Source organism: Schistocerca gregaria, chromosome 5 (genome assembly GCF_023897955.1).
Source record: "Schistocerca gregaria isolate iqSchGreg1 chromosome 5, iqSchGreg1.2, whole genome shotgun sequence".
Classification (NCBI taxonomy): Eukaryota; Metazoa; Arthropoda; class Insecta; order Orthoptera; family Acrididae; genus Schistocerca; species Schistocerca gregaria.
In genome coordinates, this window is record NC_064924.1 from 631,661,929 (window position 1) to 631,681,349 (window position 19,421).

Consider the following 19,421-nt stretch of genomic DNA (forward strand, 5'->3'; position numbering starts at 1 on the left):
TCCAATGCCACAACCGATTTCTCCACCTGTCCCAACATGAAATGTCGCTTATGTTCTTTGATCCTGGTGTTGACTGATCGTCCAGTCAGTCCGACATAAACTTTTCCGCATGTGCATGGTATACGGTATATTCCCGACATTGCAAGTGGGTCCCTTTTCTCCTTTGCCGATCTAAGACACTCTTTGATCTTCCTTGTCGGTTTAAAAATCGTTTTTACGCCGTGTTTCGCAATATACGGCCGATTCTGTCCGTCACTCTGGGAATGTATGCCAGAAAGTCCGTACCCGACATTTCTTTTTCTGATTCCTTAATTAGCAGAGTTTTTGACTCTATTACACTTCTAATGTATTCTAATATAATTTGTGAGTACCCATTGCTCCTCAGAACACTTTCCAGGTGTTGCATTTCGCGTTTGAGGTGCTGCGGCTCACATATTCTTCCTGCTCGCGTTACGAGCGTATTAATCATACCTCTTTTCTGGCTCGGATGGTGGTTTGATAGTTTGTGCAGGTATCGGTCCGTGTGTGTCGCCTTTCGATACACGCTGTGTCCCACGTTTTCGCCATCCCTTGTGACCAGCAAATCTATAAATGGCAGTTTTACGTCCTTTTCTACTTCCATGGTAAATTTTATGTTAGGATGGAGGCTGTTTTAAGTGTCTTAGGAAGTCACCGAGCTGTTCTTCACAATAGCTCCACACAACGAAACTATCATCGACGTATCTGTACCACACCTTAGGTTTGCAAGTCGCTAAGTCCAGTGCCTGTGCTTCGAAATGCCCCATGAAGAAGTTGACCACCACTGGACTAAGAGGACTACCCATAGCAACGCTTCCAGCTGTTCGTAGGAGTTGCTATTCCACGTGAACTAGCTCGTGGTGAGACAGGCATGGAAGAGCTTTGTGATGTCTTTCGGGAAAATGGAACCGATGTGCTCCAGAATGTCACTGAGTGGCACTTTCGTAAACAAAGAAACAGCATCAGAGCTGACCAGGATGTTGTTTGGTGCAAGTTTCAGTTTCTTCAGCTTCTCAATGAAATGTCCTGAGTCTTTTATGTATGTGTCGGTCTTCCCCACGTGCGGCTGGAGCAGAGAGGCAATGTGTTTTGGCCAGGTTCTACGTCGGTGAGCCAGAAGCGCTAACAATCGGTCTTAGTCGAATGTTGTTCTTGTGGATCTTAGGTAAGCCATACAGCCAAGGTGGTAGGACTTCTGTGTTGCGCAGGTTTCTCTGTATGTCCGCCGGCAGAGAAGACGCCTTGACTAACCGATTCGTATTCCGTGTGATACGCTGCGTCGGATCTGCGCTTAGTTTTCGGTACGCCGTCGAATCTAATAGGTCTCGGATCTGTTGCTCATAATTTCGGCCTTCATTACGACTGCCGCATTCCCCTTATCGGCAGGCAGTGCCAATATACTCTTGTCGGCGTTGAGATTCTTAATAGCTTGTACCTCTTCTTTCTTCAGGTTGCAAGCTGGTGGTTTTGCTCGGCGCAGTATCCTGGTTGTTTCAGTACGTATTTCCTCTGCCCTTTCATAATGCAGGGCCCGAATGGCACCTTAGGTATTGGGAATGATGTCGTCCATAGATATAGTTCTCGGGGTGATAGCGAAATTCCCTCCTTTTTGAAGAATATACACTTCCTCCTCAGTCAAATGTCACTCAGTGAGGTTGACCACAGTGCGTGACATGTTGGGAATCGCCTTGTCGGTCTGCTTCCGGCATCTTTCAAACTTTTTCTTCTGTCGCTCAGTGCAGAGCTCTAGTTCGTTCTGCATGCTCCTGTATCGTATGTCCAACGACACTGAAACCATCCCTTTATATTATTTAGAAGTGGTATAACAGTCACTTCGTTCTCGGTTTCGATAATGTTACGATCATTCGATATGTCCACCTCATCTTCGTCCGACCATATAGTGCAATCATCTTTTATCAAGTAGAGAACTTCCTTGACACGTCTAGCTGCAATTCTTTGAAGATGAATCTTCCTGGTGAGCAAAACGTCTTGTTGGCTCTTATGTGTTTGCATATTTTGGTTAGATGCTTTGTATCATGAAAACTTTAGAGGACAGGTCCATACGATCGTTTAAATGCGTCGACACTGTGGCAATAGCCGTCGTAGGCAACTTGCTTGAAATGCGATGAAGCTTAAGATCCAAAGATCGCTGTAATTAACAGTGGAGAAAATTTACGTTCGGAGTAATCACTTTCTACGGATATGACGGGTATATTTTCGACTTGTAGAATTACCCATACTTAATAAATATCCGGTAATTTCCAACAATGATTGCCTATCGAAGACGTGGGGGTTCAAACGATACATATCGAACGTGCGATCCTAAATTGATCATGCGACTCTGGTGAAGGGCGTTATGAGTGTGTTTACGGTGGTTACTACAGCAACGACAAAAGAAAAGCGTTACAAAAATACTCCCTACAGAGGCCAGTTTTCCTAGAGAGATGATAATCTCCAGTCTTGGCTGAACCCTGTACACCCCTGCCCCAACGCCTTGGTCTGTTTTCCACCCATTGGTGACCAAACCACATCCCCCGTATGGGTTCAAATTGTTTTTCCCATTGCTCGCTGCTTCCAATAATTATGTTGTAAGGCTTGTCGAAGCTGTTGGGAGTTATTATATAGTCGGAAATCATTTCCCCAGCTATTTCTATATTTACCTCACTCACTATGTTAGTGTGTGAGTCTGGATATCCGAATGAGACCCAGTTTTTGCCAGTTTTAAGTCAATGTGCCCCAGCTCCTGCCTCCATCTAGACCCAAAGGTGAAGTGGAGGCATATCCAGCATGGCTTCCATTCCAGCGGTTGGTGTGCTACTAATTCCATCCGTTATGGCTAAGCAGGCCAATCTCTGCACCTTAGCAGCAACCCGCTGTTCTACCTTCTTCTACCACACTACAGCCCCATAGGAAATCCTGAGTCGAACCACTGTGGTGAATACCCAGTGCATGCCCCTGGGGCTTAGGCCCCAGTTTTTGCCACAAGCCCTCCTAGTACTCACTGGAGAACTTTCTGCCTTGGAGCAGATGCTCTTAATGTGAGGAGACCAAGTTAGCTTCTCATCTAAGGTTACCCCTAGACATTTCATTATCCCCTTCACAGGTAGATTTTCATGGAAGAGCTTTAGATTCCAACTTGAGTGTTGAATATGTCTCTTCGTAAATGGCACCACAACAGTCTTCTTTGGATTAACTCTCAGATGCTGTTCAATGCACCATTTTTGCACAGTGTCCAATCCTCCTTGTGCCATATTCCTAACTGTATCAGTGAATTTGCCAAGTATTAATATGACAAGATCATCTGCATATCCTTGACAGAAGCATTGTCTGGAATTTAGTTACTCAATGAGTTCGTTCACCACTAGATTCCACAATAGAGGAGACCAAACTCCTCCTTGAGGGCAACCTCTAGTGGTGTTAATTATCATCTTTTCATTCATCATGGTACCCTCTACCTTTCTTCCACTAAGCATGGCCCTGGTCCACCTATATATAGTGGTCTGCTGCCCTTACCATGGAATCGGAGGTCGTGTTACTGAAGGCCCCGTCGATATCCAGGAAGATGCAGAGGGGCTATTTCTTGGAAGTGAAGTGTTTTCCACCTTCCCAAAGAGTTGGTGGGGAGCTGTCTCACATGATTTACCTGGTTGGTATGCGTGTTGGTTCGACTGTAGAGGGACCCTACTAAGCCTCCTCTCCCCAACATATACATTAACCAGTTTTTCCAGTGCTTTGAGAATGAAGGAGGACAGACTGATTGGTCTCATATCATTGGCCTTGGTATGATCAGTTCTCCCTGGCTTTGGAATGAAGACAACCTTCACTGCCCTCCAAGCATTGGGAATGATTCCTGCTGCTAGGCTAACCCTGAATATCCTGCATAGGACTCTTACGAGCTTTCCTCCTGCCTGTTGCAGGAGAGCTGGAAAAATTCCATCTGGGCCAAGTGACTTGAATGGTTGGAATGTTCCCACCACCCATTGGATTTTATTGAATTTCACACACTCCTTGGCCGATTCCCAGTCCTCTCTTTGGGTGCCTGAGAACCGTTGTCCCTCTGGGGTCACATACTGGTCTGTGTTGTCCGGCAGATCAAATTGCGGATAGTGAGTTTTGAGGAACAATTCCAGCATCTCATGTGCTGCCTTTGTATATACCCCATCCTCCTTCCTCAACGTACCTCCTGGATTGGTTGGTATTCTAGTGAGAATCTTGCTAAGTCTGGCTTGTGCAGCTGTGCCCTCCACTTCCTCACAGAATGCCTTCCAGGATGCTTCCTTTGCTTGTCTGATTGCAAGATTGTAATTTACAGGGGCCTCACGATATTTACTCCATTGTCCTCTACGTCTCGAATTATTAAACAGTCTCTATACCTGTTTTCTTTGCATTTCCAGTTTGTTATTCCACCAAGGAACACTCCTATATGTGCACTTCCTGGTGATTGTTCAGTTGTCCTGATATGAGGTCACTATGCCAGAGGTAACAGCCTCGGCTATTTCCTTAAGTTCTACTGGATTCCTTATCGAAGTTTAATTTCCGATAGGCCTAAGTCAAGGTCCTTCCTATATGTCTCCCAGTCTGTTTTCCTGGGATTCCTATAGGTCATGGTCTGTCTGATTCCCATTTCAACCTTGAATTTTATGTACATGTGGTCTGATGAGGATGTCTCCAACAACACATGCCATTGTCTGACAGAGCTACTCATCGTCATGGAACCAAAGATTATGTTTATTACTTCTTCCCTTCTGGTATTCCTGCATGTAGGTTCATTGTCTATATTCAGGACCTCTAAGTTGTTAGCTAAAAGAAATTCAAGAAGGTACTCTACTGTTGGTGCCCTTGCTGCCCCACACTAGGTTGTGGGCATTGGCGCCGCATCCCACCAGCAGTTGATCACCTTGTCCTCTACCAGTCTCCTCATCTCCAGAGGAGGAGGAGAGCTGTCTACATAAGGAAGGTATGCTGAGGCCTAAATAATTTCCCTTGGAATACCTTCCTCACATTGCTGCATTTTAATGGTCACTACGTCCCTTGAGCAGAAATCCATCATTGGTATGAAAGAAATGCCATTTCTTACATAGATGCATGTTCTGGAGTTTCTTAGATTCCTAGCATAGATCAGCTTACCTTCAGTGCCACCTAGATCCAATACACCCCCTTTATATGAATAGGGTCCACTTCCTGTCACCCCAGGTAGCGATTCAGGGCAGAAGAGGCCCCTTTAATGTGCTGCAGATTAATCTGCAGCACCTCCAGGCTCTGTCTTACTGCCACCTTTGAGGTCTTTGAGAACCCTGACTGTGACCTGCGAAAACCCTAAAAACAGTTTCAGGACCTGCTCCCGCATCGCCTTCAGGGACTTCTCTCTGACCTCCACCACCAGGGTTCGTCCTTCCAGAGCAACCTTCTGGTTAATCACTCTCCAGTCTTCTATCGAGACTTTTGGGTTCTGGGCTCTTATTTTCCGAACAGAGTCTTAAGAGAGACTTCCTTAAGGATCCTAGATACCCATAATATCTTTGCGGTCTTAAGAAGCTCCACTGCCGTTTTAAGCAGCAGCTTCGCATCTTCCCAGGTGATATCATGGACACCTTGTCCTTGAGCCATTCCACCATGTGCGCCCTCTCACAGACAAAAATGATGGTACCACGATCTAGATAGACCCTCCTGAATTTGGGTCCTGGGCCAGCGTCCCCCCCAATCTTTTCAAAGAGGGCCATCTGTACCAGTACCTCCTGCTGCGAGGTGATGGCCACCAGTGGATAACCTTCGTTGATAGCTGCCATCCTAAAGACTGACACTGCAGTACTATAGGTCTTTAACCCTAATTCTTGCCTTGGGATTTTCTGGTCTCGCTTATCCAGGGAGGAACGAGTCTTTGGGGGCCTCAGTAGCCCTTCAACCTGAGACAATTTCTTCCTGGGGGTCTTAGGTTCTAGTCCCTTTAATTCCCTCCACTTGTCTTTAGGAAGCCATTCTTTGCCTTCCTTTTTCCTCTATTCTCTGCGTAGCTTCCTCCTCTGGGCCCCAGACAAGGCTTTGATCTTAATCTGGTCCAGCTTCTCGGTTATAGTTCCCACTTCTGGCTCAGTTTTAGACCCTGATTCAGTAGTGTGAATCCGTTCCATCGGTTCTGACCCCGATGTTTGGCTATCTGAGGTCTCAATTCGCCCCTCAGTTTGTTTTTCTTTATTTTCTTTAATTATGTCCATATTGGTCCCACAAGATTTAGGGATCTAGAAGGTCCACACCATGAATACCCCACGTGTTGTAAGGCTAATTACTCAGGGACGTCGCTCGGTATCCATAAGGCTCCGTTTGCGACACATCTTCCCATGTGCCACACGCCCCTCGACATGGATTGCATCACACCTTGGATTGGGTCAGGGAATTGGGTACGACTAGGAGTGGATAGGGAAGATGGGACGTTATGGGATACTCTTAGTCTGATCCATTGGCTCAGGCCTGTCTGGCAGTAGGTCCTCTACCTTCCGCATAGCCCTCAGCTTCCCGCAGATATGCAAGCCCCTCCACCCGCATGGACAGTGCTTCGTCAAAGTGGTGTCCCACAGAGAGGTCAACAACTTTACTCGGTCCACCAATCAGTACACTGTCGTTCGTCACTATTACATAACACACTTCTCTGTTTGCAAAACCCGAAATAGTCGCATACGGTATTAGCAGATAAGTCAGTATCCAATGCTGTTGCTTGCAATGTGTGGTCTCGAATCCAGCAAGACAGAACAGCGCTGATCTGGATGGATAATTTAGAAGAGCCGAACCATGTATTGTTCCTGATACTCGATCGTTTTCTGCATTATCCGCAATAAAATTGTAAAGGTATTTCAGCATCAAAATTCTTCTTATGAAGTTTTACACACTTCGCACCACCACAGTCTACACAGTTCCTCCTTTTCTCGCCCAGTAGTACTCCATATTTGTAACAAAAAGTGAAACAATTTTCTACGTTGTATAAACATAGAAATAGATTTTTCCAAGTGAGAAAATCCGGTGAAGAAACGTCAGGAATACCAGATATCCCACTCGCTACCGACATAAATCGTCTAGGGTTCCCTATCAACTCGCAAATAATTCACGGAGGTATGTAATTTAGAGCAACTAAGGGAACGACGGAAAACAGATAAAAATGACGACCACAAATAATTGATCATAACGCCTGCCACCAGAGTCGCACGAACGATTTAGGATCGCACGTTCGATATGTATCGTTTGGACCCTGCGACTTCGATAGGCAATCATTCTTGGAAATTACCAAATATTCAAACACGCACTGAGAATATACTTGAACGGTTTATTACTTGGTGTTACAGAAAACAGAAAAAGAAGGACAATTGCTATATGTAGCTTGTAAACAACAAAAACAGTAACCAAGGAACAGAATAAACACAAGAACAAAAGTTATAGCTCCAAGGAGTAGGCAACAACATTATTCAGCGCTCGAAGCGGGGGATTCAAACTTGGCGGTTTCCGCCAATCATTTGTAACTGAATTCGACACTCAACTGTATCTACGGATGGCGCGAACGGAACTAACGTGTGTGGACACATCAGTAGCGCTCGCTACAGGAGCCCCCTTGGTGAAAGCGGAGCATGGTGCATCTTCTCTGAACCTGGCCAGGAAGTGGACATGTCGTCTCGAGCAGGTGGTGCATGTAGGTTCTACATCGTCCTGTTGTGGTGGCGGTGCTGGAAGTCGAGGTGTTGCATCTGTCAGGCGTTGAGCTCTTGACCATAAGGTAGGTGATGCCTCCTTGGAAATGTAAGCTGGCTTCACTCTGCTAAGAGACATGGTAGCCTGTTCGCCATTTACTACGATGACCATCGGATGTGTGTCTCTGCACAGGACGCAATGGGGCCCAGTATACGGTGGCTGCAGTGGTGGCTTGAAGCAGTCTGTACGTAACATAACGTGTGAACAGCATTCGAGGTTGTTATGCACAAAAGTTGTTGAACAACCATGCCTGGAGGCCTTTGTGGGTTTGATTTGGCTTACATGTTCCCATAACTTGCGAAGGAACTATAGTTGGTCGTCTGTTTCTAACAGTAGGCCTGTGTTGACGAACTCCCCTGGTAGGTGCAGAGCCTCGCCATAAACAAATTCAGTTGTTGAGGACTCTATATCTGGTTTGTATGTGGCTTGTAGGCCCAGCAGGACTATGGGTAGTGCAGACCTCCAAGATGTTCCAGCCTTCAGCGTTCGATGCCAACGTTCAAGCATGAGATTGCTGGCTGGATGATAACTGGTCGTTTTGGGACGGATGTAGCAACAGAGCTTCCCTTATTTGTAAAACTGGATGTCACGAATGTATATATAAGATGACTTTTGAACACTATTAAGGTAAATACATTGTTAGTTCTCTATCAAAATCTTTCATTTGCTAACTATGCCTATCAGTAGTTACTGCCTTTAGCAGTTAGAAACTTTTATTTAGCTTGTAGTATTGGCGGTCGCTATATTGCAGTAGTTCGAGTAACGAAGATGTTTGTGAGATAAGTGAATCATGAAGGGTATAGGTTATTGTTAGTTTGGGCCATTCTTTCGTAGGGATTATTAAAAGTGTGGCAGTTTAGTGTTGATCAGAATAAGTTAAAACAGTCTCAGTACGTTTAGTTTTGCTCAGCTGTTTGAAAATCAAATGATGTAAGAGTTTTTTCCAGCACTGTCATTCTTAATTTTCGGTGGGGTCGTTTCATATGTCGACCCTTAGCCGAGGATACCACACTGGAATCTTCTGATTTTTTCTTGTAGTTTGAGCAATTAGTGTAGTTACTGTTTATTGCTAGCGCGTAATTGTAGAGGGAATTTCCTTTGTAGTTGTAGTCTTTCATTGTCGTACTGTAAAACAGTTGTGGTTCAAATGGCTCTGAGCACTATGGGACTCAACTGCTGTGGTCATTAGTCCCCTAGAACTTAGAACTACTTAAACCTAACTAACCTAAGGACATCACACACATCCATGCCCGAGGCAGGATTCGAACCTGCGACCGTAGCAGTCGCACGGTTCCGGACTGCGCGCCTAGAACCGCGAGACCAAAACAGTTGTGGTCTGCATGTAGATTTGCACCAAGTATTTTGGTATTTTGCAGCCGCGCTTGCAATTAATTAGTTATTATTTTCAGTGCTATTTTAATGTGTATTCGTATTTTGCTCTTCAAATTGTGCTTTTCTGTGCTGTGGTGTGAAATATTGTGTGAATTATGGCGTGTTGAAGACGAGAGTAGTGTGTTAGCGCCACCGTGTAATGAATTAACTAATGTTCAACTTAGTACTTTGGTAACTGTGCATAGGGGGATGGACCAGGCACTAAATAATGGTGTAGACAGTGAAGCAGCTAGTGAACAGGGTAGCATTGTCGATCGATCGGTCGGCAACAGCTCGCCTCAGGAATCCGAAATGACAGGACAAAAACTTGCAAATACTGTAGATTCAGGTTTTGCATCATTACCCTTTTCTCAATCAAGTCAAGACAGATTTTCTGCTTTTCAAAATGCGAATGCTGCCGGTACAAACGCACTGCCGAAAAGCATGGAGGAACAGGTCCCAGACACTAATACATTATTACTGAAATTAATGCAGCAAATGAAACAAAATAAAAACAAAATGGAACAAAATCAGAAACAAATGGGACAAGGGTTAGACACAATGGAACAAAGTCAAAAACAACCACAGCAACAAATGGGTAAACACTTCAAAAGTTAGACACAATGCTTGAACAAACAAAAGAAGGTTTAACTACTGAGTTACATTAACATCGAATCTAAATGTCAAAAAGTCTGTAATGACGTAAAAACAAAAAGTTGTGAGCATTTTCAACCTATTTTAGCACGGCATGAAAACGTATTACAGAATCGCGAAGCAGCCATAAAAGAACTGCAAACTATTGTTCATGAAAATCACGCCACCTTGCTAGCTAAAATTGACTCAGTTGCATCTACCGATTCAGTTACACCACTTGCGAAAACTCAGGAAAACTTAAAGGACACAGTAGATACGCTTTCGACACAAATGGACACTCTGAAACTTGGTGCAGAAAAACACACGGAGGAAATCAGCATATTATCGGAAAAAGTGATCGAAGTTTCGGATCAGCTAAATAATTTATCTACGAAGGTAGATGATGATCTGAATGACACAAGACCAGTAGCCTTTACTGACACAGAAGAGTACGAACAAATTAGGACATTCAAACAAAATCAGAATCAAATTAATAAGGAACACAAAAGAGAAATCCGGGAAGTACATGATCAGTTGGAACTGTCGGCCTCTGTCGGTGGTGATATGGAGCGGACAGCCGAATCTCGCCAGCCAGGTTGATGTGAAAGCAGTGGCTAGTGTTTCTGCAGAGATGTCTGTAGGTACTGCTTCAGGCCATCATGTATATCTGCCAATCACTGTGAATATGTACCGCTGGCCATCCAATGGAGGAAGCGGTCCTACCACATCAAGAGGAACATGGGCGAAACATGAAGAAGTGTCCGGAAACTCTGCTATTGGGGGATGAATTTGGTGAGTAATTTTGCAAAGTTGGCAATGTTGGCAAGTCTTCGTCCAGTCGCTGCAGTCTCTTTCTGTCCTGGCCACACGAGCCTTGAAACACTAGCTTGAATGTCGACTGGACTCCTGGGTGGCAAAGATTATGTAAGGACTCGAACACTGGCCTGCGAAGTGCTACGGGAACAAAACGGCGTGATCTTCCACGTGACACTTCACAGTACAATTTCATGTTCTCTCCAGGAATGTCAACTAGCTGTAACTTGAGTGCTGCAATGTCGTCATGCAGTATGATGCGTAACTCGGAATCTTCTTGTTGTGCCCTGGCAAGCGCCATTATGTCCACAGGCTGTGAGACACTGGCCACACTAAAGAGGTAGTCTGCAACCACATTAGTGATACCTGATACATGGCGAATGTCCATACTAAACTGGCTAATAAATTCCAATTGGCTGTACTGCAGTAGAGAGCAAGTATTACAGTTTTTCTTGAAGTCATATGTTAAAGGCTTGTGGTTGGTGTATATCAAAAACTCTAGTGCCTCAACCTGTGGTCGAAAGTACTTGATTGCTTGATATATGGCTAAAAGTTGCCGGCCATATGTGCTCCATCTTTGTTATGCAGGTGACAGCTTGTGCGGGACATAAGCCAGCGGCTGCCAGGCATCGTCCACCCATTCTTGGAGGGCTGCACCAATGACTAATTGACTATCATCCACCACTAATGCCAGTGAAGCTTCGAGCTTGGGGTGTGCCATTAGTGCTGCTTGTGCTAGGCTCTTGTTGGTTATTTCGAAAGCTGCATTCATCTCACCAGTCCACTGCATAGGAAAATTGCTCTCAACCTTGGGACAAGCCAGTGTAGCAGCCAACGGTGGCTGTTGTTCGGCAGTGCACGGTAAATGATGGCAGTAAAAATTGAGCATTCCTAAGTATCTGCGTAGCTCTCTTATTGTACATGGCTTGGGTAATTGCAATATGGCATCAACATTCTCAGTGAGTGGTAATGAGCCTGATGAAGATATTCGATGACCCAGGAAATCGACTTGATGTTGGCCAAACACACATTTAGCTGTGTTGAACACCACGCCGTACTTCTCGAAACGCTAAAAAACTTCTCTCAGGTGCTGGCGCTGTTGCTCCTTGAACGATGAGTACACTAACACATCGTCTAGATAGGGAAAACAAAAGTTCAACCCACACAAGGCAGAATCGATAAACCTCTGCCAGGTTTGAGCAGCATTACACAGGCCGAAGGTCATAAACTTGCTTTCATACAACCCAAATGGCGCAATAAAAGCGGTCTTTGGAAGTCCTCTGTTGACACAGAAATCTGGGTATAAACTTCTGTGCAGTCTGTGACACTGAATACAGTGGCTCCATGCAGTGCACGGCTCTAGTCTTTTAGTAGTAGCACTGTCTGGCGATCAGGCATGGTCCGTGAGCTGAGCGCCCTGTAATCGCCACACGGGCGCCAGGCTCCTCCCTTTTTGGGTACTAAATGCAGTTCAGATGTCTATGGACTACTTGAGAGTCGGGATACCCGTGGTTGTAAGTCTGGTGACATTGTCTATTAGGCGGTAGGAGCTGACAGTGAGCTAATAAATCCGCACCAATTGTTGCTTCGGCCACGTCTGCGACACTAAAGTGCCATGTGAATTGACGTCGGAGCCCCAAATTCAATTCTTCATGCCGCGTACCATACGTCGCAATTGCAGTATTATTTGTGGCAGACAAGCTAAATGCAGTGGGTGGCGTGCAACAGTGCAGTGACGCTCTGGGCAGGATACTAAAGTCGGACCCTGTATCTATTAAACACTTCTGGCCTGATACCCTGTCAGTAATGAATAGGCGCCGGGATGTAGTTGAGCAGTCGGTGGCGCCTAAATCCGACCGCCATTTGCATTTGGGTAGGCGCAGGGGCTAGTGCACTTTCTAGCCTGCTCACCAAATCTTCTGTGGTACCAACAAGTGGTCGGACCAGCATCTTATACAGACTGATTCGATGAACGGCTCCTAGATCGTTTGCGGCTACGTCCTCTGTAGCGACTAGGACCTCCTTGTGAGAACAGTATGCCAATCTGTGCGCTCAGTGCATCAACTTTGGCGGACTATGCGTGAAAAGGGGAGGGCCACTGACGCGACACTGCCAGCCATTGTCAAAGCACTACCCTGTTGGTCCGGAGCGATGGCATCTTGGATGCTGTCGGCCAGGGACATCTCTGACTGCGATGCGACGATCGCCTTTACCTGCGGCGGCAGACGGCTGTTGCGTAGCGTAAGCAGAAGATTGTCGGGTGCGTTCCGATGTCCACCTTGTTGCGGAAGCGATGCAGGTATTGAGACGGTTTTCTGCGCCTATATCTTCCTGAGTCAGCACTTGTCTGACACGGACTTCCTGCGATGCTGCAACTCTACGAATAAGCTCGGTCTTTACTCTTTAGTATGCATTCTCGGTCGGTGGTGTCGTAATTATATCTTGAACTTCGGAAGCGCTGCGTTGCTCGAGCTGTAATTCCGGCATAGCAAAAGCTAGCCTCAACCTGAGCGAACCATAGACCTGGATTATGTGGCCAAAACTATGGGAGGCGAACAGCCAGTTCCGATACTGCAGGCGATTCCATTATGCAATCAATTTCGTCGCGGAACCGGTTTTCTCAGCGCGAATCACGTCGGGGTCACCACTGACGGGTGTATTTTCGTCGTGTAGAGCTACCCTTACTTAATAAACATTCAAACACGCACTGAGAATATACTTGAACCGTTTATTACTTGCTGTTACGGAAGAAGAAGCACAGTTGCTATATGTAACTTGTAAACAGCAGAAACAGTAGCCAAGGTACAGAACAAACTTAAAAACCAAAGTTATAGCTCCAAGGAGTAGGCAACAACATTATTCAGCGCTCCAAGCGGCGGCGGATTCAAACTTGGCGGTTTCGCCATTCATTTGTAGCCGTGCAGTCACTGAATTCGCGATACATCTATGGATAGCGCGACGGAACTAACGTGTGCGGACACGGCAGCCGACGTTTGTAGCGGTCGCTACATGTACATAGCCTTATGCAGTCTGTTGAAGCAAAAGAGGTTGCGGTAAATCCCTGTCTTAATAATCGCCACAGACAAGATCGCCACACACCGCAAAACGCGACAGTCTCGCATTTAACAGTTTGTAAAAATCGATTGTGATCCACTTATGTGATTTGTGTACCATATAACATCGTTTTCAGTGTCCTAGCCAGCACGACATCCAGTCTCGTATTTGTTGGCACAACGTATTCGGTTACAGCAGAGAAGTCGTCAATGATCAGTTGGCTTCACATATTAAGTGCTCAATAAGTTTTCAAAAATTGGTAATTAAAAACGTCTGTGTACGTCTATGGCATGAGTCTCTGCGTTATACGAGTAATGTTTTCCATAACGAATAGCTGTAAAGGGTAAAATTTTCAGGAGAAAGAAAAAACTGGATTGCAAAACCGAAGTGTAAAATGTTTTGTTTATGAAACTTCCTGGCAGATTAAAACTGTGTGCCCGACCGAGACTCGAACTCGGGACCTTTGCCTTTCGCGGGCAGATGCTCTACCATCTGAGCTACCGAAGCACGACTCACGGCCGGTACTCACAGCTTCACTTCTACCAGTATCCGTCTCCTACCTTCCAAACTTTACAGAAGCTCTCCTGCGAACCTTGCAGAACTAGCACTCCTGAAAGAAAGGATATTGCGGAGACATGGCTTAGCCACAGCCTGGGGGATGTTTCCAGAATGAGATTTTCACTCTGCAGCGGAGTGTGCGCTGATATGAAACTTTCTGGCATATTAAAACTGTGTACCCGACCGAGTCTCGAACTCGGGACCTTTGAATTTCGCAGGCAAGTGCTCTACCATCTTTTTTTCCTTTTTTTCCTTTATTAAAACAACCATATATGTACATAAGCACAAAAACTAATATTGAAGTGCTGGAACTGATTCAACACGAAATGTATCCTACAATAGACTGAAGAATACATTTCAGTATAGTGCCATTTGTAAGCTTACAAAATAGAACATTGTAGTAAACTGAAAATAGCCTCTTTAGTCCAGTCAGAGACGTAGAACCGAAACGCAAACATATATATAATTGATTCTCTTAACAGTACTGTCATTTGATTCATAACCGTCCAAAGCTCAAAGTCATTTGGAGCACACAAGCGGATAACAAGAGATGCACAGGAACATAAATTAATGAAAACGTCATAATGAAGTTTATAACACCAATGAGAAGTCGGGAGTAGTCCTAGGATCTGGTATAACCCCTTATTCGTTGTGTTTTTTTGTTCGCTACATTGTTTTGCATGTGATTTGTGTGCTTACCGGAATCGAGAATTACCCTACGCCTTGTTTTTCAAAAATTATGTCTTCCTGAAATTTGGGCAACGTTTCATCTTCCAGCGTGCCGTTCTCATGTAAGCCTCGAAACTAATGAGATTATCTTCACTATTGTGGATGATGATATATGTCACAAACTGTCCTAACATCCACATCACGGTGTTGTTCTTGGTGGCGGGAAAATGTTTCGTGTCCGGCCAGAGCAGGATGTCGGTGCAGTGGCTGGCTGGGCTGCTGCGGGTAATCAGGCCCAGTCTCTGCTGTACCCATTTCCAGTTAGTGAGATGACCGCCACAAGTGAAGCGATGGCGTAAGGTGTCGACTAAACCACAGCGGACGCATTTATCACTGTCACTTAAACCGATTCTATGCAACCTTTCATTAGTGGGTATAACATCGTTTACCACTCTATACCACGTGGACGCCACTTCAGCAGTGTGGACAGTTAAACTTACGTGGTCTCAAACTGCCTTCCAATGAACGAACACTCGGGTATTTAAGTTCAATGGGATTCCGGACTATAGGAGATGTCCATCTTTTTAATAACAGGCGCGTCGTCGGTAAATCCAGCGTTAAATAATGTCCATCAATATAACTTACTTCAAGAAAAAACTGCTTGATACGTCGTAATTTGTAATGTATTTTACCTACATCAATGGGTGGATGCATATCGGTGGGTTGTAAGGTCCGGAAGAGCCAACTGGTTACGCTGAGAGTGTAAGTAGGCTGTTTACGTTTTCTTATTGGTAACGCCGTCGCCACGTAGCGCTCTGTAAGAAAATCACTGGCTGTGCTGTGTGCAGTCTGTGGCTGGTTTGCATTGTTGTCTGCCATTGTAGTGTTGGGCAGCGGCAGCTGGATGCTAACAGCGCGTAGCGTTGCGCAGTTGGAGGTGAGCCGCCAGCAGTGGTGGACGTGGGTAGAGAGATGGCGGAGTTTTGAAATTTGTAAGAATTGGTGTCATGAACTGCTATATATATTATGACTAGTGAGGTAAATACATTGTTTGTTCTGTATTAAAATCTTTCATTTGCTAATTATGCCTATCAGTAGTTAGTGCCTTCAGTAGTTTGAATCTTTTATTTAGCTGGTAGTAGTGGCGCTCGCTGTATTGCAGTAGCATGAGTAACGAAGATTTTTGTGAGGTAAGTGATTTGTGAAACCTATAGGTTAATGTTAGTCACGGCCATTCTTTCGTAGGGATTTTTGGAAGTCAGATTGCGTTGCGCTAAAAATATTGTGAGTCAGTTTAAGCACAGTCTTGCATAAATTTTTCTAAGGGGACGTTTCAAGAGGTTCCTTGTCCAACAAATGGGTGATTCGTTTAATATATAAAGCAGTACACTTTCGGTCAATGTCAGGCATGTTTAGTCCGCCGGCCTGTCTGGAAGATGTCAGCGTGGTGTATTTCACTTTGAATAGATGCCCTTGCCAGATAAATCTATTAGAGAGTTTCATCACGTGTTTGGCCTGCGTCTTGGGGACTGGAAATAGTTGGGCCGTACAGAACGCTTTACTGAATATATAACTGCTGAGGAGTCGTATGCGTTGGAGTATGTTAACGGACCGCCAATTGTTTTCATAGATGGCACCTTGCATTTTATTGGTGACCTGCTTCCAATTTTTTGCATTCATTTTTAGCGGGCATTTGTCTATAATCATCCCCAGAGTGGTGTGGGTTTCGACACGCTTCGCCCAAGGTATATTTACTGCGTCGAATCCTCGAATGTTGACAAAGGTGCATTTACCGGCGTTGATTTTAGCACCGGAAGCACGACAGTACTCGTCTACCGCGGTCTTGAGGGTTGATACGTCTCCGTCGTTGCGCAATAACACTCCGACGTCGTCGGCGTAAGCACGAACCACGAAGAACGTCCCGGCGATCGAAAGGCCTGCAAGTTTGTCATGAATAGAGAGTAAGAGCGGCTCGAGCTGTCCATTTACGCTGATTCTGGTTGTAATGCCCGTGACGAAATGTTGCACGACATTTATAACCCGTTGCTCGAAACCACAACGCTGCAGTAGCTGTAGGAGGTACTCGTGGCGGACGCGATCAAAAGCCTTGCAAAAGTCGATAAACAGCAATGCGAGATTCACGTTAGTGACTGACGCTATGGCTATTACATCTCTATATTCCGAAAGGGGCGTCATAATAGTGCGACCAGGGATGCATGATTGATGGCTGTGAATCACTTGCTTCATTAACGGAGACAATCTGCTGTTGAGTGCTCTGGCGAAGGTTTTGTGATCAAAATTAAGTAAAGTAATAGGTCGGAAGTTATCTAAGGTTTTTCGGCGTTTGCTTTTTGGTATCAATACAATTCGGCCTTCCTTCATTTCGGCCGGCACGTCACTTCCTCGCATCACTTCATTGATAACATCTGTAAATGCGTGTCCGATTATGGGCAAGAAGCGCACATAAAATTCCCGTGGCAAACCATCAGGGCCAGGGGATTTATTCGATGGCGAGTCAGAAATTAGTTCAAGGACTTCGTCTGGAGCAAAATCGTGTACGACCGCCGAGTTGTCCGGAGACGTGACTACGGTGGGCAGAGCACTCACGATATCGCCGCCGTCATCACCATATGTATCGCATTGCGAGTACAGATCCGTGAAGTACCGGTAAACTGCAGTAAGAATATCACTCTGTCGGGTGAAACGGAGTCCATCATCTGTGTCCAGCCCCCGATAAAAGCTCGCTTGCGATGGGCACAATGTTTTATGAGGTGATACAACGATGCAAGTTCGTCCTCTTGAAGCGATTTTGCTTTAGATCTGATCTTCAGTCCTTCGAGCTGCGTTCGCTTTATGCCTATAAGCTTCGCCTTTATTTGTTTGATGGTCGTCAGTTGTGTATTGGTTGGTGTCGTAGTCGCATACAACTCTCGCAAAACTGTTTGGTAAAAATCAATCGTGCGTTTGACATCTTGCGCCCGTTGCCAACTGTAGTTTCTTAAGGATAATCGCATTTTCCGTTTGACCATAGCATTCCACCAGGCTATCTTGCTCGGATATCTGGAGCATTGCGTGAGACAGTCCGCCCATGTCGTGGAGATGACTTCTTGTAGCAAGGCATCGGCGAGAATAGAAACATTTAGGCTCCACGGAATCCTATGCCATTTAGTATGCTGTTTGGCCAGATTTATCGTGACACAGAGGGCGCAATGGTCGGAGAAGCTAGCCGGAATGACATCGGCGTCCAGAACATGTTGGCAAATGTTCTCATAGATGTACAAACGGTCTAGACGGCTACATGCGGTGGTGGTCAGGTACGTGTACGTTACCAGGGTAGGAAATTTTAGTTCCCACGCATCCTTCAGCTGCAGGTGACGCACCAGATCATGTAGTTCCCTACAGTAATTAAAGTTTGGTGATTGGTCTTTCCTGTGGATCACACAGTTGAAATCACCACTAATTATCAACTGGGTTGGGTTGCGGCGTAGCAAGTATATGATGTCTTGTTTGAAGAAGTTAGCTCTTTCTGATTTTAAGGTCGTTCCTGATGGAGCATAGATATTGACGAGGGTGACGTCAAAAATTTGGCAAGCTATGCCTCTACCGGAGTCCAACATTTCGATATTGCTCACTGGGATTCCGTCTCGTGATAGAATGGCCGTACCTGTACCCCCGTCCGCCACGGTGTTTACGATTGTTGCAAATCCTGATACATGAAAACTTAAAATGGACACTTCCTGTAACAGAACTATATCAGCTTCGGACTCATAGATAAACTGCCGTAGCATTGCTAATTTTAAATCTGTCCTAACTCTATTTATGTTCAGGGACAAAAACTTATAAGCTTGACTCATGATCGTCCGATACTTGTGGGTGATGGGAAGCGTAGGAAGCCCAGTCCACCTCACCGCCGGACTTCGAACCCACATTCGCAGGTTTTGTACCAGTTTTCGCGCTGTCTTTACTTTTTGAGTTACTTCCAGCCACAGAGTCCTTTGGTTTAACTTTATTTTGCCGTCGCAAAGTCGTCCGAAGTGTCATTGAAGACGGCGGAGTCGGCGAGTCATGGCTGTAAGTAGTATGTGAATGTCCTTGCTTCGGAACGGGTGACGGCAAATCCGAAGATGCGGCTTCAGTAGGCCCACTGTGTTTGTTTGGAGCCGCACTGGCTGTTTGTATACAGCTGTCCGGGTCCTCGTGTTGTTTGGAAGCAGTTTCTAGGTGGTGGCTGTTTATGTCATGCTCTGCACCGCGTGCTTCATCCGCCGTGTTTACGAGTTGCAGTAGACTGACTGCCGCCTCTTGTGTGTTGGCCACCTGCGGCGAGTCGGCAAGCGGCATCGGAACGGATTGCTGTAAACACTCGGCTGCACTCGTATTGACAGTTTCTGCATCGGGCGGATGAATGGGAATTTGGCGGGTCGTAACTGAGCCACTCGACACATGCGTGTCCTGTGTGGGGGCCCGTGGCTCCGAGTCATCGGTTTGATTTTTTATTACCTGGTCGCCGGAACCACTACCGTCACTTATAGTACGTCGTCGTTTGTTACCGACAGATAATGCAACACCGGTGG